Here is a 15,513-nt window from a genome sequence, read left to right as displayed (position 1 = left end):
TTCCCAGGGTGTAAACCTACCCTTCGCATGCACATCCGCAAGCCTTAGACTGACTGACGGCAACGACTGTACTTGTTCAACCGAGACTCGTTACCACCGGGAAAAAGGAGCCTGAGACACTCTTCAGAAAATTACAGAAACTAGGAGGAAGTTAAACCGAGGCGAAAAAGTACTCCTACGAAGCCTTGTAACGCCTTCAAGTCTCTATAAAGGCTGACCCTCTTTCTCTCGGCAACTCGACTTTGCAAACCCTCGTTAAATTTACAGACAGCAAAAATTTTATCTTTCCGTATCTTGCATGTGACGTGTGCTTTATAGATCTACGAATGCGATAAAATTTCAGACTACTTTAGACTTGTGTTTAACGTGATATGCACATTTTCCTTCATTTTTTTTTTTCATCGACGTAGTCTTGATTTGTTTGTTTTCTTATAATGCGAATTTTCAAGCAGGCATTTTTTTCGAAATATTTACTGTGTTCGTTTCGAAGAAAGAAGAAAAAAGTAATAGATAGAACTTGGATCTTACTGGTGAAATAATTTCAACGTCTAACTACGAATTTGATTTTACGATTGAGTAGAGAAATTCGAACATTTTGGTAGTTCTGGTATAGAATTTTTAGTAAGTGATCGTACTTTTTCGTGAAACATGGTAATTTTTCATAGATCATCGTCGTATTTTACAAATAATTGTAGAATGGATCGCATTTGCGTGATCGTGTTTCTTATAACAAATATTGAAATAGATGTAATGTTATGTGTAATATCGTCAAATTCCTGGTTTAGAACAACAAAAAATGTTAGTTTTTTCACAAGACTCACCGATTCTCTAAATCCGTCTGAATCATACTCGGAAGATGAGAAGATCAACCTTCGCATGTACATCCAAATTCTGCCAAGTACTCGACTTGTCTGCCACAAGTTTTCCTTGTGTGAGAGATGCGACATCTGGCGGTCGTTCAAAAATTCCTGGAATTCACAAAAACGTTTTACTTTTCAACGAAATTTTAAAAACCCTACGAGAAAAAAAATGATGTCGCCTCGTCCCAAAATGGTAATTATCTTTCATAGAAAAATTGTGAATTTTTATAATTTATCGTAAAAATTTGTAACTTTCTATACAAAATACTACTATTTTCGACGATTTGCCACAATGCTCAACGATTTTCTAATATTTCCTACAATTTTCCACGAACCGCACTTTATTACTGTTTGGCGTAGAAATTATTTTCACCAGGGAATGACTCTAAGAAAAAGATACATCGTGTTTTACGGATCAGATGCCGCTGTGCGGGAGCTCATCAAAGCAGGTAAGAACAGTTTGATCTCGAAACTGGATCCGATCATACGCCATGCGAAAGGCAGACCGAAGCTCTTGCAGGACTAAGAGGATTAAATTTCACCACAGTGAAATCGAATTTTGACCCGTTCTATTGTCGGAGTTTCCATTAGCCAATGTGATTTTATGTTCACGACACAACACGCAAGGACGAAAAGAGTAAAGCAGGAGCTTTTCGTCCATTACATTATTCATTATTTAAGGAAGTTTTAACGGTATTAGGCGCCTAGTCAAAATTCGATTGCGTTGCGTGTCCGACTATCGTATTAGGTTTTTTCAAAGTTTGGCAACGTCACGTCACGTCACGTCAGTGTGAAAGCTTCGTATATTCATTCTGTATACTTCGAAGATCTGTCATGCGTAATATCCATTTTTTTTTTTTTTTTATTGATAACTTAAATTCTAGTCCGTTCCTCCGTAAGAATACGTGTAAAATTTGCGAAGAGGTATTTGCTCATATTTCACAAAAAAACCCGCGAATCGATGCAAAATTTTAATCTAGTAATTGAATCGCATAAATGTATTGAATCGTCAAGTTTTATGAAAAACTGAATGACAATTCTCGTACAGTTAGAACTCCCTTAACACCAATTCAAACCTCACTCTTCAATATCTTGAAATCTTCAGTGAACACCTGATCAGTGATGCGAATAAAAATTCACTGAACATTAATTTATTGCAACGGATGTTCACGGTTGACAATTTGTACCCGGATCGACGCGACGCGACGCGACGCTTGTTTACGCCGCATGCTGATACGAACCAATCGTAATTTTCACCCCGGCTCTTCCTCTCCCACACCACGTTTATACGCCACGGAAAATGGGGGAGAATAGAAGAGGAGCTGCCGACACCCCGGCGAGATTAATAATCAGGATTTCCGTGTGTACTTGGGCGACAGGATCTGATACGAGTCCTGGGGATCCCGGCGTGTTGCTGTTCCCCATTACGCACACTGAACGGTTCTCCGCGTAGCACCGGGTGCTAAATAATTATCCCCGTTGTTATTATCGTCATTGTCATCGTCATTAATACGATTATTATCACTATTATTGTTATCGTTATTATTATTAATACTACTGCTACTACTATTTGGACAGTTTTGGGAACTACGAGGGAAAGGATATGCGTATATATGTATGTATAAAGCTTCGATTGTCTTCCTTGATTAGAGAAGCTGCGGAAATTTGGAAACTAAACGAGCCATGTATTTTACGCATAGCTATATAGACAGAAAGAGGAAACTTCGGTTCGATTTAGCCAACCCCTAAACCTTTTCATCCTTGTTACACTTTTTTTGCACGGTACTTGCGCCGCATATTGATTCTTGTTGCAAAATTATTCGCGTTATAGTTGAAGGAAAATATTCCGAACTTGTGAAACGGAATAAAAATTAATGGAGCCTTGTCCAACTGTAAGTTTAAATATTAATTAGTGTTTTTAATTATCAAACGAATTTCCAGTTGTAAGAAAATTTTTCACATTTTCTCACCATCTCACTTTTCATTCCTTCGAAATTGACTTCGCTTTCTTGGTTTTGAATGACGTAAGAAAATTCAACCAATCGACGAACGTTTCAATCGAAAAACTATCTGACGAACGAATAACCAGAATCGGAGGGAGAGAAAAAATGAATTAGGTACAAGAAGGTTCGGTCGATTTAAATCCGAGATTTAGATCCGGGTCGAGCATCGTGAAACGATCCATATTTATGGATAACACAAATTTGCATTTACAACAACGTGGTCGGCTGGTACGATAATTGCTTACCGTCAAAACTGTTACTCTGGGAACCAAGCGTTAATATCCCAGGGTTCGTCGAGCCGGGTCTCGCCGTGTGATAGAGAGATAGAGGGAGGAAGGGAGGGAGCAGGGAGACAGATATGCATGTATTCGGAGAGACTGGGAGTAATACTGGTTTGGTTAATTTGTATTTAATTGGAAGGTAAGAGCTTGATACGCGGGATAACCTCTTCGAGTCGTAAACTCGAGCTGTCCCATTCCCATCCCCATCCCATCCCACATCCCATCCCGTCCCATCTCATCCCCGTCCCATTCGGTCCCATTTCCCATACCGCAGCAGGCAACGTCGTCTCTATATCAATGTAATTGATACAGGATCTTCGCCAACTCAATTCCCTGGATGACAGAAGACATCCGAGGGAAAATTGAACCTCCCTCACAGGCAAACCTCTTTCAAATTCCCCGCGGGACCGAATTGCTCCGGTACAACTATACGCGCCTGCCTAATAACCTCGCTCGCCCTGTAATAAAGCGTTAATCATATTTCACCTGTGCTCGAATCCTTCGGGGGCGAAGGCGATAACAGCTGAAACGGACGGAGAAAAGTCGAGAATTGCTGATGGATGTTCGAATCTATTTTTGCAAGATATTAAGTTCATATCGTATTACACGGAGAAGTAAATTGCACGTTTACGATGTATATCCTAATATATATATATATGAAAAAACAAATCACGCGAATGTAAATAATTTTAATTCGATGCAACACCCGTGATGTGTGAAATATTTCCAACTTGATATTTTTCTTTTCGTTCAGTTCGAAATACGTACGGACCAGAAAGAGATTTATTTGATAAACAGACGAAACCGGGTATTTATTATTGTACACAGAAAAGGGAGACAACGTTGAGGACGCGGTGATCCTGACGAATGACGTTCAGAAAAGCTGTCTTATACGTGGGAATAATTTAAAAGATTCACCCACCTTCATCCCCTGTTTTCTTCATTTTCTATTTCGTTTCTTTAATACAGTTTCTCTCACCGTCTTTACAGAGCTTTCCGCAAATTTTACCCCCAACTTTTTCTCCCGCCTTTATTTTTGCATCCCGCGATCATTTCTCTTATTTTCTCCTCACCTTTTTCTTATAAAGAAAAAAAAACAGATTCTTTTTCTCGTCAGTGGGGATCATCTGCAGTCGGGGATGAAAAACCATGGAGTGATAAACGTTCGAGCCGAACGTTGACGTTCTTCCTGACTGACTGAGGGTGAAATTGTCATCCGCTTGAGAATTTTGAGCCGAATCTCTGTTCGAGAAGGGGAGGAAACCGAAAGGGATAAGGGGGCTGATTGCGGCCCATTCGGAAACAAACTGTGTCGGTCCGGCCTCGAGGTCCGACGGGGCTGGATGGTGAATAAATTTCAATAATGTTGGTATTATATCGTCGACCCCCTTCGCTCCCCCATATGTTCCCTGTACGTCGCACCCTCGGATTATTCAAATTTCCCGCCACCGTTTCAAAAACCTGTCCGTCCTTCTTTCTATGATAATAACGGACGATACGCGAGGTGTCTATCGGCGATTTGGAAATTGACGTAACCGATGTGAAAATTGGTAAGAAAAGTGGGATAGAAATAAAAATCAATTATTAAAAATCGTTACTGTTTTATGCCTTGGAATGCGAATTGAAAAAGATACAATAAGCAAAAAGATCGACCTTGAATATCTTGATAACGATAATTGATTTTGAAGAATTTATAAAAAAAAAAAAAACGAAGCTTGATCATTTTTAAAATCCTCGAAGAGGAACGAAGACTGATAGATAGGTACGTTTCAAAAAGAAAAACCGAAAGTAATAAAATAAAAGCTTGAAATAAATTCTTTCGGAGAAAAAAAAAAAAGAAACGAGAAGAAAGGTGATGGAAAATAACGATGCTAGGGTTGAGAATAACGATTATATAAGTAGGGGTGTAAAGAGATGCGACCCATTTTAATTATCGCCAAAAGAAGAAGGGAAAGGGAGACAAAGAGAGAAAGAGAGGGAAAAATTGCGAGGGAAATCTGGTACAGAGAAGAGAATAAAGTGAAAGAGAAGGAGGAGAAAGAAGAGGCTGCTCAGGGATCTGGGATGAAATCTTAAATCTGTAATCTAAAATTTTAAATCTCGGAATTCTCTAAGAGAAAGAGTTAATTAAAAAAATAAAATGGAAAATAAATGAAACGACTTTTTCAACCTCCCGGTCGAGTTTCGAGAGGAACAGTGACAGCCTTGACAAGTTCTCGCTTTTACCTCCCTGAATGACTATGTAACGCGTACATACATACGTACTTATGTATACCAACGTATATACCAAACACCCTTTCTTCATCTCTCTCTTTTCTCGCTGTCTCTTAAATCCTTAAATATTTATTTTCATTTTTATTACACCCTTTCTCTTTTATACTGTTTTTTAATCGAATTTAATCCTCAATTGCTACCTTGTGTAATAAAACAAAAGTCGCAGATTTATTTTACACCCTTGAGCGATTCCGTCGTGTGAAAGAGGCAAAACTTTTGTATTTTATAATTATCTTCGTTTTCACGACAAAAGTGATCTCTTAGTAACGGGGGAAAGGAACGTTTTTAAAATTTTCTCTACCGCAGAAATGAAAACCAAACCTGAAATATTTTACATGTAACGTAAGAAAGAATTTGAAATCCCGTAATATATTTAGCCAATCACACGCTTGAACTGTTTCATATTTAGGTAACAAAATAATGAACAAAAATTAGCTATGTTTCAATACGTGTGTATAATACAGGTACGAATAATTGAACAGTAGGTGCGATGGAGAAGCAAATGGAAAAACAAAAGGACGAGAATTGACGTGAACAGAATAAAAAAAGAGTATAAAAATAGAATAAAAAAATAAATAAATAAATACTCTGAATATCGACGTGTTCGATGCTCGTCACGCGGACACTAATTAACTGTTATCATCTATTAATGGTGAACTATGAATAATTCGCGCTCATCAACGACCCCTTCTGCCGAATTCTCTCTCTCTCCCGCTTTCTCTCTCGCTCTCCGTCTCTCCACGCAGCCCTGTGTTAAATAATAATCAAACGATAATTACTACGCTCGTCCGTTTCCACTGCTTATAATCGGATCGTGGAGAATCGAACCGTGAGTTAAAATCCCCGAACACTGTAATTGCAGGAGATTATGAGAGGATTTTATAATTTAAAACAAGGTCTTCTATCATTTTTCTTTTTTTGTCATTTAAGCTTTGGATTATTCGTTCCCATTTTATTCCAACAGCTTTCGACAAAAAAAAAAATAAATAAATAAACGAAGTTTAAAAAAAAAAAAAAAAAAAGACAATAATTGTTGAACTCCAAACAAAGTACAGTGCATTGATTTTTCTAAAGAGTTTCATAATATTGCTCACAAGCTGATATCGGAGTGATTATTTTAGTGAATTTCGATGATAGATGTATTTGTCAAGGATCGAAGAAAATTTTCAATTCGTTAGTTATCCAATAATTTCATTTCATCGTAATATTATATCCGACCGACAAGAATTCGACAAATTGACGAATTCAAAACCGTAAATAAAGTCTGAAAATAGAGAGAGAGAGAAAAAAATTATTCCAAATGTTTCAAAGCTATTCGTCTATGATTTTCTATCACCGCAATTCAAACCCAAAACAATCGATGTAAAAAATTGGGTGGATTTGACGCGCGAAATACTTGTTTCACAATAATCGTGACTCTGGACTGCTGCATGAATCGCAGCTTGCGAAGAGAAGGTAAATTGCGATGGAGGAAACAGGAGGATAGGAGAGAGGGAGAATTGGTTGGGGATGCAGGTTTCTGCCGACGACATTTCTCCCCGGAGGCGCGAAGAGGCTGCCTGACGTCACTTCCTGCAAGCTGCAGCTCTAGTTCTAATTGTACCGCATTTTCTCCAATTTCCCCGCCGCGTCTCGAGACCGTCTATAAATGCAAACCCTCGTCTACAGACGTACGTATATATTTGTGTTTCACCCCATGTGCAACAGGATAGAGAATTCGCTAACTGGAATTCAACCGATCCCAGGAAGCTGGAACTTGGATATCCGCGGAGAGAATGAAAAACAAACCGGGTAACACTCGGAGACGGAAGATTCCACTTGAAACTATTTGAAACTATCGCCGTTCGGTCTGTCTACCAATTGTACGGAATTTTGTTCTTCTTTTCAGAACTTTCGAAGTCAGGATTTTGATTATTCTTATCGTTATCGCCATCGCTTGTTATTTCGTACTTCAGACTTTTTCCCTTCTGGTCAAAACCTTACAGTCTATTTCGAATATCTGATTTTTAGTTATTTTATTTTTGAGAATTCCAAACAATGTTCCATGAAATAATAGTCCATCAGAAGACGCCATACCAAATATCTCTGACCTCGCACCAATCCCAAATTTGTTTCGTTATATCGCTAAGATTATCGTACCGGCTGTCTCGCATACGATTTATGTAAGCTAAAATTTGATCTCTGAAGGAAGAGGCGCAAAATACAATGTGTTTAAAAATACGTCGTTGTTGAACGATAGTATCCCATATGCCTTTTTGAAAATCACCAGCTTTTTCCATAAAATGCAAAATTACTAAAGGGCGTACAGTTCGCTCGTTTATAACTACCTTCGCACCTGTATAACTGTGTATAAATTTCGAAGCGATCCCTTGTAACAAGGGAAATCCGAGGCTCAGCTTCGTTTCCAATTATTTTATAAAAGAATTAAAAAAAAAAAAAAAAAGAACAAACAAAGCTACCGGATCACGGCGACTAGGTTTCGCGGACACGTGACAATGCTGGCATTGTACGTATTACGGTCAGACACGCGAGGCAGCCTGCAGCATATGTCGAGAGGCGCGTTAATTCATTAATAATAATTTGCATCGCGTTGCAGCGGCAGCTGCTCCAGGCTCCGGTCTGACTGCCCATCGTCGTTTTCTCCGCGACGGCGGAACGGATGTAGGCATGTGTACCTACATCCAGGTTATACGTATTACACGGGAGTCCCGAGATTATCCGTTAACGGGAATACGTCACATATCCGAGAACTAATTTCTCCCAGGGAACGACGAAGCCGGCCGGCCGTACGTACGTACAATGTATGGGAAATTCCATGCGAAACCCGACAAACGTGGTGAACTCAAGATTTTTGATTTTGTTTTTTAAACTTTGAATATACTGTAACAAAGAAAAAGAAGTTGAATTGAAGCAAAACTGTAGTGATTCACGTGCAATTTGGATTAACAAGCCAAAGAATAAGAAAAATAAGATCGGAGAAAAGGAGAATGTTAAAAAAAGGCAGTGTGTAATTAATTAGTATAATTAGGTTATAATTTCTCCAGCAATTTTATCGTCGAATTGATTACGAATGATTGGTTTTTATGTGTAAACGTATAGATTGTCACGTAATACAATTTAAATTGAAGAACTCTAAGGAACAAGAAACAAGAGTAAGTATAAGAAAAAAGTGAAATGAGAACGAAATCAGTTCATTAATTATAATTGATCGAACCGTCGAGTGATTAATTGTAGCTTCTTATACGATTTAATTTAACAAATCGTAGGAAAAGTGGGAACGCAAAAGCTTAAGGAAGATGTTTCAAGAAAATAAACGATCATTCGAAATATTGCGCATAATCGATACGTATAATCAAAAAAAAAAAAAAAGAATGCCACCTTCATTTTTTTTTCTTAACCTTTTAAAACGAAAATGCAGCTCTAGATATTTCAACGAATTATTTACTTTCCTTCTCAATGTTTTTGAATAGATGCAAAACACTGTCGTGTTTCTTTCGAAATTTATACGCGTCCGACAAAAATGTTCGTGGAACATACCAAAACGTGAAATAAAGAAGTACAACAATTATTTTTCTATTTTCTTGAATTTTTCAAGAACGATTTGATCCTCAGGCGTATATCATATAAATGGTTATACATTCGGTGCACATCTTCTGGGTATAAAACTGGTGTCACATTGGGACTCTGAAGACCCCACGTTAAAAATCATTGCGTGGAAACGGAAATGCCGATTCAAATAACTTGAAAAAATTCTAGGATAATTTTTAACTGTGACGTTTGAAGGCAAATTAGCTATATCCAGCAGAATGAAATTTTGAATACGAAAAAAAATATTCACAAAACAGTAAAATAAATAGAAAATGGATCATTCTACTAAAAAAAGAAATCGTAACTTACGAAATTTTCAATATTCTGAGCTAAAAATTGACGGAGTAACTCTGAAGGCACAGATATTTAAGAAAAACAAAAAATATATATATATATATAGAAATACTGCGTGACGAAAAAAAAAAGTGTAATCTTAGGAAAATGTATGAATTAACGATTGTTACGATATTTCATCATTGATTTTGCATAAAATCTAATTGTTTTGAATCCCTTTGATAATTGACGGCGAAGAAGCCTCGAGGTCATTTCGGAATCGATATCTGCATCTGATTTTTCAGGCATCCACTGGAACAAGTAGGACTAGGATAAAACTAGACGACGCCAGGCTGAGGGATTAGCGAGTTTTCAACGACCCGGAGGGCAGCCGCATGTTGCGGACCTCTGGGAAAATAATTCATATCGTTGAAACTTTGCGTGCGAGTTTGCGACTACGCGAGTACACCTCTATACATGCATATATAATACAGATGCGCGATGCTGCGCGTGGGAAAAGCAAAAGCTAGGAGTTTGAAAAGAAAAAAAAAAGAAAAAAAAGACGTAAAGTCAGAGGGACGAGAGACAGAGAAAAAAGGAAAACTCGGAACTGTTTTTCCAGGATTTTAAAAATAATAGTCAGGAGGCGACTAGGGTAGAATTATACATATATCTATATATATACGTATACGTTATAGGTACATAAATTGCAAGGTATGTACAAGTGTGTGTTCAACTACCCGATTGCATGTGCAAGCTATTCGAGAACCGGAGGGATGGTTTAAAGCCGCACGAATTTTTAACTTTTTTAACGATTCACCACCCTCACCCTCGACGCGCCCTCAACGCTAACGCTGCTATTAATGCTGCCTGAATGCGAAACGTCGGAAAGAGAAGAACGAGAGAAACGAAGCAAAACAAAAGTGAAGAAAAGAAACAAAAAATAAAAAATAGAAAAAGTATGAATTTTTGTACTTTTAATTTGTACGGTATTATTTAACTGCCCGTTTCTTTGTTTTCAGAGAAAAAAGGAAATCGTTGTAATCACTCCGAAAATGGAACGTTAAATTTTCACTACATTTCGACGTTTTAAAATCTAGAGAAATCACTTCTGAGCATTTTCGAATGAATGTCTGTGTGCTATACATTTTTTTGCCCGACGATATCTCGAGAACGAGTCAACGGATTTCAATAATTTTTATCCCAATCGGCCCCGTTTTTTTTTCAAACTTAGAACTCAATTTAATTATTGGGAGAATTATTTACACAGTTTTGGTTGAACGGTTGCATAATAAAGCGGTTATTTGGTTACTTAGTTAATCAGGTTGTTCAATCATTTCCTTAAAAAACAGTTTATACCTTCATTGAATTGTCATTGAGGTGCTACGATTGTGTATAATTATCAAACTATCAAGTTATTCAGTACTTTGAAAACTGTTGAAAATTTCACGAACATAATGTCATTAATCTGAAAGTCAAACTCTATAAGTAAGCCAATTAACCTCAATAAGAGATGAAAACAAATATAATAAGAATAATTTCTTCAAACGACGAAAGTAAAACGTAAAGAAAATTTTTCGTCGTTAAAATTCGTAATTTCTACCTGCGATAGCACAAAGAGAACAGAGAAGAGAGAAAAGGCCTCGGGGTAAGTTAAGTTGTTATTTGACAAATTCAAAATACCAAATGCAGAAGCTGGCTGTCGCGGCACGGATTGAGTAGTGAGTTTAATTTCGAGTCGGCAAATATTTCCAAAGAGATGAGGAAGGTATTGCATGAGATGGAAAAAAGCTGCTAGGCGGGAGAAAAGCGAGAAAAAGAGAGAGAGAGAGAGAGAGAGAGAGAGAGAGAGAGAGAGAGAGGAGGGGAGAGAGAAACGCGGTAGCGGAGGAAGATTAATTATATTTTTGCCACAAGTCATTAAACAAGTTGATAAGGAATTCTGCCTGATGGCGTGTGTGTGTGTGTATATACGTATATATGGGGCATTCCGTGAAATCTCGATCAAAATTCCACGTGGATATCTCAGATTGGCTCTATAACGTTTTGTATGAAAGTACACGACGAAAGACGTAATCGTAATTTTTTTCACAATATTTCCACCCAACGTATCTGAAGTATGATTTAAAAACTTGGAATAAAAACCCAGTTTATAAATTCTGGAAAAATTCAGAGAAGTCTTATAAAGGGTAACAAAATTTTCGACACCTATTAGAAGATGCGGATTTCATAACTTCGAACGATAAATAAGAAGAATGAAAAAAAATTATTATTATTATTGGATTGCATTTTTCTGCCGAAAAATGTCTATTCAGAGAGATATTATGGCGAATTCTTATGTTCATCCTTGTGTCAAAAATGCAACCCAATAATAATAATAATTACATATTTTTTTATCATTTTTCTTATTTATCTTTTGAAGTTATAAAACCTCCATTTTCTAATAGGTGTAAAAACTTTTATTATATTTGATAAGATTTTTTTCTTCTTGGAATTTTTCCAGATTTTCAAAAATGGTTTGTTTTCATGTTGTTAAATCATACTTGAGATAAGCTGGGTCGACAAATTGTGAAAAAAATTGCCATTGGCTTTTTCGTAATGTACTTTCATACAAAAAATGATAAAGTCAATCTGAGACATCGACGTGTAGAATCTTGATTGAGATGTCACGGAATGGCCCATATATATTATATATATATAAGCAAAGGCTTGCAGAAGCCGAGTATCAGGTTATGTTGCCCGTCTACACAATAACACAAAGTCAGAAGTTAATTATTACTTACCAACCGGCAGCGAGCCGAGTTCAAGAAGAAGGTGATGTAGAAGAGTGAGATAAAGAGGAAGAGGACGAAGAGAGTCCTTACTCGAGATGGCGTGGTTCATTTGTTTCAACCTTTATCCTTATCCGTACAAAGTTGCAATACATGGACAAAATGCCCGTGTATTTGTATTCTACATATACGTGTACAAGACATTATATATTTACACGCTTTTCGCAACCCACCACCAAACTTTTCCTCCTTAGAAACTTCCGCAAGGATCCTCTCCTTCTCCCCGTATACCTGCAGTGAGGCACGGTACACTTTGTTTTCATCCCTTAAATACAAACACTCGCCTCCTCGACCCTGTACTCATATATATTTATGCATTCACATCGAGACGGAGGTTACCTAACCGGAAGTTAATTCAAATGAAATTTACTCATTCAAACGTAAGAATTGATACGATACAAAAGGTGCTAATAAATTGCCAGATCATACTATCGAATCACGATTTGAATTCGATGCAAAAGTAAGAGGCAAACAGTCATGCGACGGTAGAAATTTTTCTTGAGTAATTTCAATATAAGAATAGTAGCTAATTTTAAGTAGTTACAAAGAAAGAATAGTTTTTATTTTTAAAACCCTTCAAACCATCGAACCGCACTAAAAATTGTGGAAAATAATCGTTCGATACGTAGAAGTGATCGCGTAATGTGATGAAATTTTTTTGAAAATGATTGACCAAACGAGTGAAAATAAAATAAATTTGATTAAGTTTTGAAGGTGATAAAAATCAGCAATAAGTGTAAAAAGTTTCTCGAATGTATTAACGCGAATGCGGTAAACTAGGTTCAATAAATTCGAAGCAGTATATGAATGATTCTTTTCACCCTTCCAATTTTCCTCCATTTTAATGATCATTTTTTTCTAACTATTTTCTTTTACGTTGAATAATTATTCATCAACAAATGATTCAACCCTGACAGAACGGGGAAAAAGCCTTACGGTTTCGGTGAAAATGACCATTTGACATTTCCTCGCTTTTTCAATGCACATGGAAAATCCTCTCCCTTGTAAAAATATCCACACATACCGTGTACATATTAATAAACATGAATATTTTACAAGTACGCATGTAGGATAGGTACTTGAAGGTAGGTATAATAACGTGTGTAAGTTCGGGAAGATCAGACTGCAGCTTTGAAAATCTACGCTTCTACGGCTCAAAGCTCGAGCCTCGATTCCGGGAAACTGGAAATGTAAAACGACTAGCTCTTTGCCATTTCCATCCTATGCTGCAACTCGAGTGCTGCGTGGATTCGATTTGCTATGAGCTATAATATTTTACCGAGGTTTAGCTGTGTGCCGGCAGTCAGGATCATTCGTGTATTGTGCGCAGGATACTCCGGAAGTGGATCGATTCTACGGAAATTTGTTCTACAAGGAAAATTTTCGACAGAATATCTTCTACAAGTTTGTTTCTACAGAAATATTTTTCCACAGAATGGAATTCAAGATTCACGTCAGAAATAAACCCGCACGAATAATTCTACAGGAGAATTGCTCTACAGAATATTCCGCTACAGAACATTTTTCGGCAGAATATTTTATCTGTAGAATATTTTTCTACCGAAAAATTGTTGTATGGAATAATTTAGAAAACTGAGGATTTCTGTAAAAAAACATGCTGTAGCATAATTCATGCAGGGTTTATTTCTGATGTGAATCTCAAATTTATTTCTATAGGAATATATTCTGTAGAAAAATATATCTGTAGAAACGAGTCAGTAGAACATATTCTGTACAAGATTTTCTCCGTAGAACTTATTTCTGTAGAATCGAACCCCATTCAATATCCATCCCTTATCTCAACGTTATTGTGAAATTGATTTCCACGTTTTATTAATTCTTCTCTTCATCGCCCGCACCATTTCCCGTTCTTTCACTTTCATCCTCATCCCCAGTTTGTGGTTCCTTTTTCCCTGTCTTATGGTGATCATGATCTTCAAACACTATCAATTACCGCCTTTCCTCTTTTTGCCACCCTGATCGTTATAATTCTCCACGGATTTTTTCGTCTCTCACAAAATTCAAATTCAAAGGAATGAAATTTTCGTAGCTAAGTTGGAGCGTGTTTGCAATTTTCTACGATAGTTATTATATCGGAAAAGGAATGATGAAACCGTTATGACCAAGCCATAGAGCGCAGGAAAAGAAACGAGAACGTAAAGAGTACAACGTATATATGCCTATATACATACATATATAGGATATATATAAGTGAAAAGTTGCGCCGAGAAGGCGGAACGTTTGAAAACCGAGCACCTTTCACAGTAACCTCGTAGTTTTGTTGTTGCTGTTGTTGTTGTTGTTGTTGTTTCTTCTTTCGTTCTTGGCCGCTTGAATCGTCGCAACGCAGCAGCAGCAGCAGCAGCAGTAACAAAACTCGGAAGGGAAACCGTATTAGGTAGAATATATATATATATATACATATATATATATAAATGTATAAAGGACGTCTGGTTCAATCGTCAACTTGATCCTATCCTCGCAACGCGATATCGGGTTCGTAACAATTTATTGGCACCCCTCGCAACGCCCAAGAATCCTGGAAAAATTCAGACCGAGACGCCACCGGAGGCTTCTCGATATCTTCCGTTTTCAATTTTTGCATGCTTGTCTAACAACAAGGTGTGGCAACAGAAAAGTGCCAAGATCTGCATCTTTCGAAAAGTTCATTTCATATACATCTAAGTCCCATCTATTTCCCACCTTACTGCAATTTCAAAATTCTTTCCCTGGGAATTTGTAACTTCCATCCATTTGAAACTTTGAGTTCCGGGTTTTCAACTATTCGAAACTTTGATATTTCGTCGGAGTTTGATTTCTTCACTTCAAGTTTCGCGAGGAAAAAATTTCGGTATTTGGTGCTTTCGGAATTTCAACCCCGCCACGAATATACCGTGTACTTTTGTATTTACTGAAAGATGTGATTTTCTCGAGCTAAAGAAATAAATAAATAAATAAAGAAAGAAAGAAAGAAACAAGAAATTTGAATATTCGGAGGAAAAAGAAAACGGGGTGGAAAAAGTTGGCCCCTTTTCTCGCTAAACGAGAATATTGGCGTGAGGGAAAAACTCCTTACGCGAATATTTCAGCGGGCTTGGGACTTCCTAAGGTATAAGGTGTAAGGTGGAAGTAGGTGAATGGAAATCTATCGATTGTTTGTCGAATGGCGAGGCGCGGTGCGCAGGGTGCGAGAGTTTAATTTAATTCGTTTTCGAGGGTATCGCAGCGGCAGGAGCAGCTCTCAAATTCGTAGCCGCGAGGGGATAAGGCCTCGATCATTCTCAGAGGGTATTCATTGGTGACTAGGGTTGAACGTGCCGAGAACGTAATTAAGCGTCTGTACGCTTCTCCCCCCCTGCCGCTTTTCTCCTGTTAGGTATACAAAAATGGGAATATAAATTTT

Source organism: Neodiprion virginianus, chromosome 7, assembly GCF_021901495.1.
Source record: "Neodiprion virginianus isolate iyNeoVirg1 chromosome 7, iyNeoVirg1.1, whole genome shotgun sequence".
Lineage (NCBI taxonomy): Eukaryota > Metazoa > Arthropoda > Insecta > Hymenoptera > Diprionidae > Neodiprion > Neodiprion virginianus.
The sequence above is the reverse complement of the archived record's forward strand: the minus strand, read 5'-3'. Positions refer to the sequence as shown.